Consider the following 8,393-nt stretch of genomic DNA (forward strand, 5'->3'; position numbering starts at 1 on the left):
GCGTTGAAAACGCTCTTGCTCGACGGGATCCTCTGGCACGATGAATTCATCGTCGTCGAGGCTTGCCTCGTCTTCGGAGGGAGGCATATAATTATCGTCCTCGACCTCTCTGTCTGCCGCTCTCTCATGAGGGCTGGTTTCTCCATCCTCCTGTGCTAAATCTTGCTGGAGGGGTTTTCTTCGGCGCTTTCCGAAGTATTATTATCTCCCGTGCTAGAATCACCTTGTTTGTTTTGGCGGGATTTTGAGCGGCGCCGCTGACGCCGGCGCTTAGGCTGTTTCTTGGAGGGGTCATCCTCCGCTGTTCCATCGCCATCTCCCTCTTTTGGGGTGTCCACCATGTATATGTTATACGACGAGGTGGCTTTCCCGGGCCTAGTAGGCGCTGGTTCTTCATCATCTCCTTCATCGGCGTCCATACCGTCGATGTCTTCAGAGTCGAAGTCGAGCATGTCGGTTAAGTCGTCGACAGTGGCTATGAAGTGGGTGGTGGGTGGGCTTTGAATTTCTTCGTCGTCCGTACCCCAACCTTGCTGACCGTAGTCCGGCCAGGGCTCTCCTGATAAAGAGAGAGACTTCAGTGACTTCAGGATATCGCCCAAAGGCGAGTGCTGAAAGATGTCTGCGGCAGTGAACTCCATGATCGGCGCCCAATCGGATTCGATCGGCAGGGGCGCGGAGGGTTCGGAGTCCGGAGAGGAGTCCGGCTCCTTGGAGTCACGAGTCTCGCAGAGTAAGGGGCTGGTGTTCGGCTCAATCGCCGTTAGGGTCGCAGCCCCCAAGGTGGCGTCCAACCGCCCATCCTCGATCGGCACAGTTGGCTCCGAATTAGGGATCGGAGCTGACGCGGGTGCGGCCTCCAGGGCACTGTTCGCGGCAAAGCTAAATCATGCTCGTCGTGACAGAACGACGCACTCGACAGTGGCTCGAATCCGTCGAAGATCAAGTCTCCACGGATGTCAGCCGTGTAGTTTAAACTTCCAAATCTGACCTGACGGCCAGGGGCGTAGCTTTCGATCTGCTCCAGACGACCAAGCGAATTGGCCCGCAGTGCGAAGCCGCCGAAGACGAAGATCTGTCCGGGGAGGAAGGTCTCACCCTGGACTTCATCGCTTTTGATGATCATAGGAGCCATCGAGCCTGACGGCGACGACACAGAGGAACTCTCAATGAAAGCACCAATGTCGGTGTCAAACCGGCGGATCTCGGGTAGGGGGTCCCGAACTGTGCGTCTAGGCTGGATGGTAACAGGAGGCAAGGGACACGAAGTTTTACCCAGGTTCGGGCCCTCTCGATGGAGGTAAAACCCTACGTCCTGCTTGATTAATATTGATGATATGGGTAGTACAAGAGTAGATCTACCACGAGATCGAGGAGGCTAAACCCTAGAAGCTAGCCTATGGTATGATTATTGATGTGTGTATGTTGTCCTACGGACTAAAACCCTCCGGTTTACATAGGCACCAGATAGGGTTAGGGTTACATAGAGTCGGTTACAATGGTAGGAGATCTGCATATCCGTATCGCCAAGATTGCCTTCCACGCCAAGGAAAGTCCCTCCCGGACACGGGACGAAGTCTTCAATCTTGTATCTTCATAGTCCAGGAGTCCGGCTGAAGGTATAGTCCGGCCATCTGAATACCCCCTAATCCAGGACTCCCTCAATGTTCTTCTACCTTAGGGCACTTCCAATGCATTGGCTCTTAACCTGTTATTATATGTAGTAAAAAAATATAAACAACCATCGCAATACATTATCTCTTAGGTATTGTATCTAAGGGCAACTCCAATGCTCCATCTTAGTCATGACTCCTGACACCTATGATGTGGCATCCTATTTAATGAAAAAAAAGAGTAACCATATCTTAATATTCATATAGTTCTTAGCATCAAAGCCAAGACAACACATGCTTTTTCTCTCACAAAACACATTAAATTAAAGCCATTTTAAATACAACAATAAGATACAATGCATTGGAAGCGTTATATACCTAAGTGCACACTTAATGCATATGATATAGTCTAAGATCGATATAATACATCCATTGAATTGGCTTTGGGGTCATATTTGCATCTCAACCATGTGGCCTAGTTGTGGGGATAACGGAACGAGCGAACAAATGGGAGATAAGCCACATATAATCAATGCATTACTCATTCGTTACCCTGCATGGGAAAACAAGCTAAGAGTTGTATCTCCACTAACATACAACTATACACTCTCTCTTCTTTAAATACAGTGCCACCTTCGTGTTTTACCTATAATATTGTGCTAAGGGCAAACATTTGGAGTGACCTTAGTTAAAAAATGGGATATAATAGTTTGTTTACATATGTGCTAAAGGATGTAATGGTAGATGCTAAGGTAAAAAACTCTAACACCGTCGCTAATCTAGATAAATCACTTCTGGTTAGATTATGATATCAAAACTTTTGCTTTAATCGACAAAATTCGTAAGTACTACAAGTCGCATTAAGAGATGTGGTAAAAGGATTTACGTCACACCAAATATATACATAGAAAACCTAATGTATGAATATTAGGGACGCAAATGACCTTAGCAAAGTAGATATCTGCTACTGCACAAGTACAGGTTCGAGCAAAACATACTTCTTTACATGATTTGCGGTCATCGTCAACCAACAAATTATAAAAAGGGCTCGCCATTGGATCACCATTCCCCTTGTTATTGAGAAGGGCCACCATGGTTCTCGACACATTGTCATTTCTCCATTGATCCTAAAGGTCAAAAAGGTGGATTTTCTCTTTGAAGCTGAGCAAATAGATAGCAGAAATGAAATGTCTAGAATGAACATGTGAACAGTCAAGCACTTCATGGTCAGCGGATGTACATCGTTTACTAATGGACAAGTCATTCTAGCAACTACATAGAGTGAAGAGGTGGAGAGTTAGAGCACGGCTAATAATAGCTTCAACCGCTATATATTGGTGCCATGTCATCAAGGGATATCATTATGAATCACTCATATACACTTTTTTTCCTTGAAGCACATCAAGAAATTTAGTTTTGCATTAGATCTTGCTTCTTTCATTTTGTTTCCTCTCTCTCTCTCTCTCTCTCTCTCTCTCTCTCTCTCTCTCTCGCTCCCACATAGGTAAAAGTGTCATGTAAGTAGGCTTATAACCCCTTTTTTATACTTGCTCTTAAGGAACCAGTGCAGATGATCCTTCACAACTCTCTTTGGTAATAACGATGCTATTGAATTTAATATGTGAATGTTTCCTTTTACTAAGTACATCTCTTGAGTCTTGAGGGTGCTCATATAAAACCCAAACAAATCTCTAGCTTCATGGAGATCGGTTACTAAAAAACAAATAGAAATCATGTGTTGTGGTTTCCACAAATTCTGGTTTTATTTTCATAAGTATAAGTAAAGTTTCAAGATTTTTGTTTTTGGTTTTTGGGACAAACAAAATGAAATGCAAATCTGAACTCGGGCATTTGTCCCAAAAATATTAGTCATGCATATACTACATCGAGATATATGCATGTTGGGAGGTTGCCATGCTTGCAACTTGGATTAAGCTGAGATATAGATGAAATTTAGATACGATGGTTTATTGGTAGATTCTAATAAATATAAGCTACATTCTGATAAAATTGAAGACCATACGCTAGTTTGCTTTATGTAGCACACTAATAAGAATGTTTCATACATAAATTTGACATGTACTCCCTCCGGTCCTTTTTAGTTCGCATATAAGATTTGACTGAAGTCAAGCCTCGTAAAGTTTGACTAACTTTGTAGAAAAAAGTGCCAACATTCATAATCTAAAATCAATACCACTAGATGTGTCATGACTTAAAGTTTCATATTATATAACTTTAGCATGGCAGATGTTGATATTTTTTCATATAAATATGGTCAAACTTTGTGAAGTTTGACTTCAAAGAATTCTAATATGCAGAGTAAAAAGGACCGGAGGGAGTATGTAAGATATGTCCATATGTGCATGTGGTTATTTTTCTCCAAGATTCTCTAGAACTTTTGAACATGATTTTTCTTCTAGAAAAATATAGACTCAAACGAAAAGACTTCCCTCGAGGGACTCATCCTTGGATTATTGTATGTTGCTTCGAGAAATAAAATGAACAGAAAGAAGTCTCCAACTCTCCATACGAATTGTACCTCCTTCATTTGTACAAGTAATCAGCTACTTTTTTTTGGCAAACTTAAGCCCTCTAGATGGCTTGACTTTATTATTTAGCAACCTAAACAGTGTACAAAGAGGAGTTTCCCCAGGGGAAAGGAGATGACTTCAAAGACCATTTTGAAATTACATCTGAAGGCTTTACTGCATAAGAAAGAACAACTAGAAGAGGATTTGTGTATAAAGGCCTTTTTAGCAAAGAGAATGAGCTAGTAGATTATTGAGCCTAGGAAAGTGCCTGATCCTGAAACAGCTAAAGCAAGAAGTGAGGTTGAAGAAATATGTTAGAATAGGCCGGTTCCTCCAATGTATCGGGTTTCCAAACAAATTACTTATTGTAACAAGAAGTGTGCATCGAATAGAATCCTGCATCAGAGAAGACGAAAACCAAGTTCCAGTTCAAAGCCTTAACAACTAAAGCAACAAGAAGTAAGCCCATAGCCTCCACCTGCAAAACCTATTGCACATTCGAGGTTGCCGACTAGACGAATATTGAGTGACTAGTATGCTGTTTTTTTAGGAACACTCCAAATGAACCTTTGTTTGTCGCAACAACAGGGTTGAATGTTGCATCTACATAAGGCAAAATACATGCAAGATGTAAAAGCACAACAAATTAGTTCTTGGTGAAATTTTGATGTAAGCTCTGGCCCGGGGTTTGCTATTTTTATATGTATCCTCCATGTAATTGTATTAAGCATTGCTTTTGTGGTCCAAGTTTTCTTTTTGAAAAGAAGATCATTCTTAGCTTTTCAGTTTTTCCAGAGTAGACAAAATAGTTGAATGACAATAGAAGGATACACGTTAGGATTGAGAACATCAATTTTGAAACCAAATCAAAGCAAACCGATCTCACAAAGTTGCAATGAAAGAACAAATGTGAATCATTTTCTATATGACTGCGCCTACGACATTCTTTTTTTTTTGATATGGGTAGAATAGTTGGATGCTCTCAATCTTGAAGCAGAAGCCTTTTAATGAGTCTCCATTCAAAGGTTTTGACTATAGGAGCAATGGATCTGTTTTTCCAAACTTTGTTAGAATGGCAATTTCTTGATCCGTAATAAGCGAGCCTCGCCTAGTGTAAGTAGCTTGTGTGTCTTGCATAACAGTTTTGTATGGACTCTTGATAGTACAATATGTATTAGGTGTGTGAGTCCAACACATAGTGTCGTTAAAATAAGCACTGATAACAGGAACATTCGTAATATCATTCTTAAAAGACTCGTCAAAGAAAGTGCTAATCGTATCTCCATCCCAAAGTTTGGAATTGAGCTGCCAAAGGTCGCTAATTATGCTAGGACAAGGCTCTTTAGATTAGGCTTTACTCCCTCCGGTCCTCATTAGTTTGCTTATTAGAAAAAACGATTTTTCCCTCAATTATCTGCGTACTAGCAGGTTTTGGCACTTCTTTCCAACTTTGCCCCTCCTTTCCAACTTCGCATGCGTGCCTGCAGTTACTCCCGTCTCTCTCTCCCATGCACGTCCTTCGCGTCTTCTCAAGGCAGCCAGACGCCTACCTCTTCCTCTCCTGCCCACCGGTCCCATCTCAGCTTCCCATTCTCCACATCCCACTCTCCCTTCTCCTCCACATCCTGTACATCTCCATGGATGAAATCCATCCATCGTGGTTGTGGGAGGACAGCCAGCCTGTAGAGGATAGCGAGACCATGGATGAAAGCTTGCTCGCGGAGGACAGCTTGGTCGCGGAGGACAGCGAGCTGTACGTGGAGGACAGCGAGCTCGCGTACGGAGGCATGCTCCCCGCAGGCGGCGCGCTCGCGGACGGTGGCGCGCTCCCCGCAGGCGGCGCGCTCGCGGACGGTGGCGTGCTCCCGCTCGCAATGGGCGGCGTGCTCGCGAACGGTGGCGTGCTCCCGCTCGCAGAGGGCGGCGCGCTCGCGGGCGACGTGTTCCCGGTAGGCGGCGCTCCCGTGGACGGCCACACACTCGTGGAAGGCGGCGCGCTCTCGGACAGCGACCTGTGCCGGGAAGGCGGCGTGTTCCCGGTAGGCAGTGCGCCCGTGGATGTCGGCCTGCTCCCGCTCGCGGACGGCGACGCGCTCGCGGACTGCGGCATGCACCCGGACGACGGCGGAGGCGTCCACGCGCTTGGGCATGTCGTACGCGCGCTGGTCGACAAGGTGAACGCGCTAACCGACAAGGTGCACCGGCTCACCGAACTGGTGCGGGCGCTCACCGATGCGGGCATCAAGGTGGACGGTGGCAACGTGGAGGACGAGGGCCACCAGGCGTTCGTCGACCATGGTGGCGGCAACGACGGGCACAAGTGCGGAGACCGCGACCCGGTATGTGCCAGCAAGATGGTCGATGGCGACCCATTGCTGCCGCTGGAGCAATTCTCTGTGCCTCCCGGCGCAGAAGAGGTTAGGCTAGAACTGATGAGCATTTACTATCAAGATATTTTGACTAAAGATGAACTGAAGCAAATTTTAAAATGATCCAACATTGATCATGGACTTCACCAGTAGTGATTCTCATTTGTTGAACTTGGCCGAAGAATATGTGATGATGAACTGATGGTTGCGGTAGTGGTTCTATGTTAATTTTGTGGTCGATCATTTGTATTCGAATTGAAACTTTGATTATGTTAATTTTGTGGTCGATCATTGGATGTAATGTTAACTTTGATCATGTGATGTTAATTTGCACATTCTGTATATTTTTACTTTGTTCAAATTGGCAGTATGCTCAAACCAAACGTTCATTCTCATTACCACAAAAGATGGATTACATGATCTCATTACATCAACCAGACAACATAGCACTAATCTTACAACAAAAGATGGATTGCATGGTCGCATTACACCAACAAGACAACATAGCACTACTCAAGTAAAAATGCCCTCGCTTGGTCCACAATAGATCGATCACAAGGCAGCGTCACCGGTAAGATACGACGATCTTGAAGGACTTGCTTCCTCATGTGTGGCACCTTGTAGTGCTGGCCTCCTTTGTCCTTTAGAACCTCGCGCATGCAAGATTGTAGAGTGAGAAATATTCGGTTGCACCTCTCGGCGGGGTACTGCTCAAATGCTTGGCACACCTTCATAATTATGTCATCGATGGAACCTGGAAATAGCTTCTGGAACAATGACTGTAAGGCAGCAAAGAAACCAAGATCAAGTATGTTAAGATCCGGCGAATTCGGTGGCTCACACACCAAACGAATGTCCCATCCATCCGCTTGGGCTGCGGCAAGGAAAAGCGGATCATCAACATTCACGTGAGTCCTAGCATTATCTTGCTGGATGAATATAGGACGCCCACGTTCAGAAGGAGGCCACTTCGCCTTGATGGCAGGGATAACCTTGTTCACCAAGAAGTCTCTACTCACATCCCTTGTCACCTTGGGGATGACCTTTGTCACAATTGTCCCAGCTAGACAGTTAGGACTATCCCTTTTAGCCGCCTCCTCAAAAGTGAACGGCCATATACCAATTTTACCATCAAACGTCACATTATCATTCACATCAAAGCGAGGGCGTGCTACAGCTGCGAGAAACATAACCCTCTCTATATAATTCTTGTTCTGCGTGAACCGTTCCGGTTCTTCCTCATCATCTGCTAGGTATAGCTTGAGAGACTTCTTGGTGCGATAGAACCATTTCTCGTCTATATGAATGACATTGTACATAAAGTCAGTTTTAATTCCAAAGGTTAAAATAGAGACTAAACATCTGTGGGGCGCAAGTTTCTCACCATGCATGGGGTCACCCGCGTAGCCATTGTCCTCGTGTCCCCCACCGGCATGAGCCATCCTCTGCGCCATGCCACTCGCCTCCACCACCGCCATGTCCATGATTGCCGTTGCTACCACCGGCGGCGTCTCCATCTTCAACGTCCTCGCGCGCAACTTGGTTCAAGTCAGGAAGCTGGCGCCCTCCACCGCGACCACGCCCGGCCATGCCAACCCTCCCACGACCGCGGCCGTTATGGGGCGGCGCGCCTCTGCCATGCCCTCTTCCAGCCACGACTTGATGCTCTGGCTGCCACTGGATCGTGCCAGCGCAAGCTCGCCCGCGACCGGCGAGGCCTAGCCGTCCACGGATAGAGGCGCCTCGTCCATGAATAGGGGCTTCATGTCCTCCGCCGGCGACTTGCACGCTTCCTCCCCCGGCGTCTTGCACGCTTCCTCCGCCGGTGACTTGCAGGCCTCTGCCGCGGCCAGCGTTGCGGAGCCCATGGCCAGTCAAGC

Source organism: Triticum dicoccoides, chromosome 6A, assembly GCF_002162155.2.
Source record: "Triticum dicoccoides isolate Atlit2015 ecotype Zavitan chromosome 6A, WEW_v2.0, whole genome shotgun sequence".
NCBI lineage: Eukaryota > Viridiplantae > Streptophyta > Magnoliopsida > Poales > Poaceae > Triticum > Triticum dicoccoides.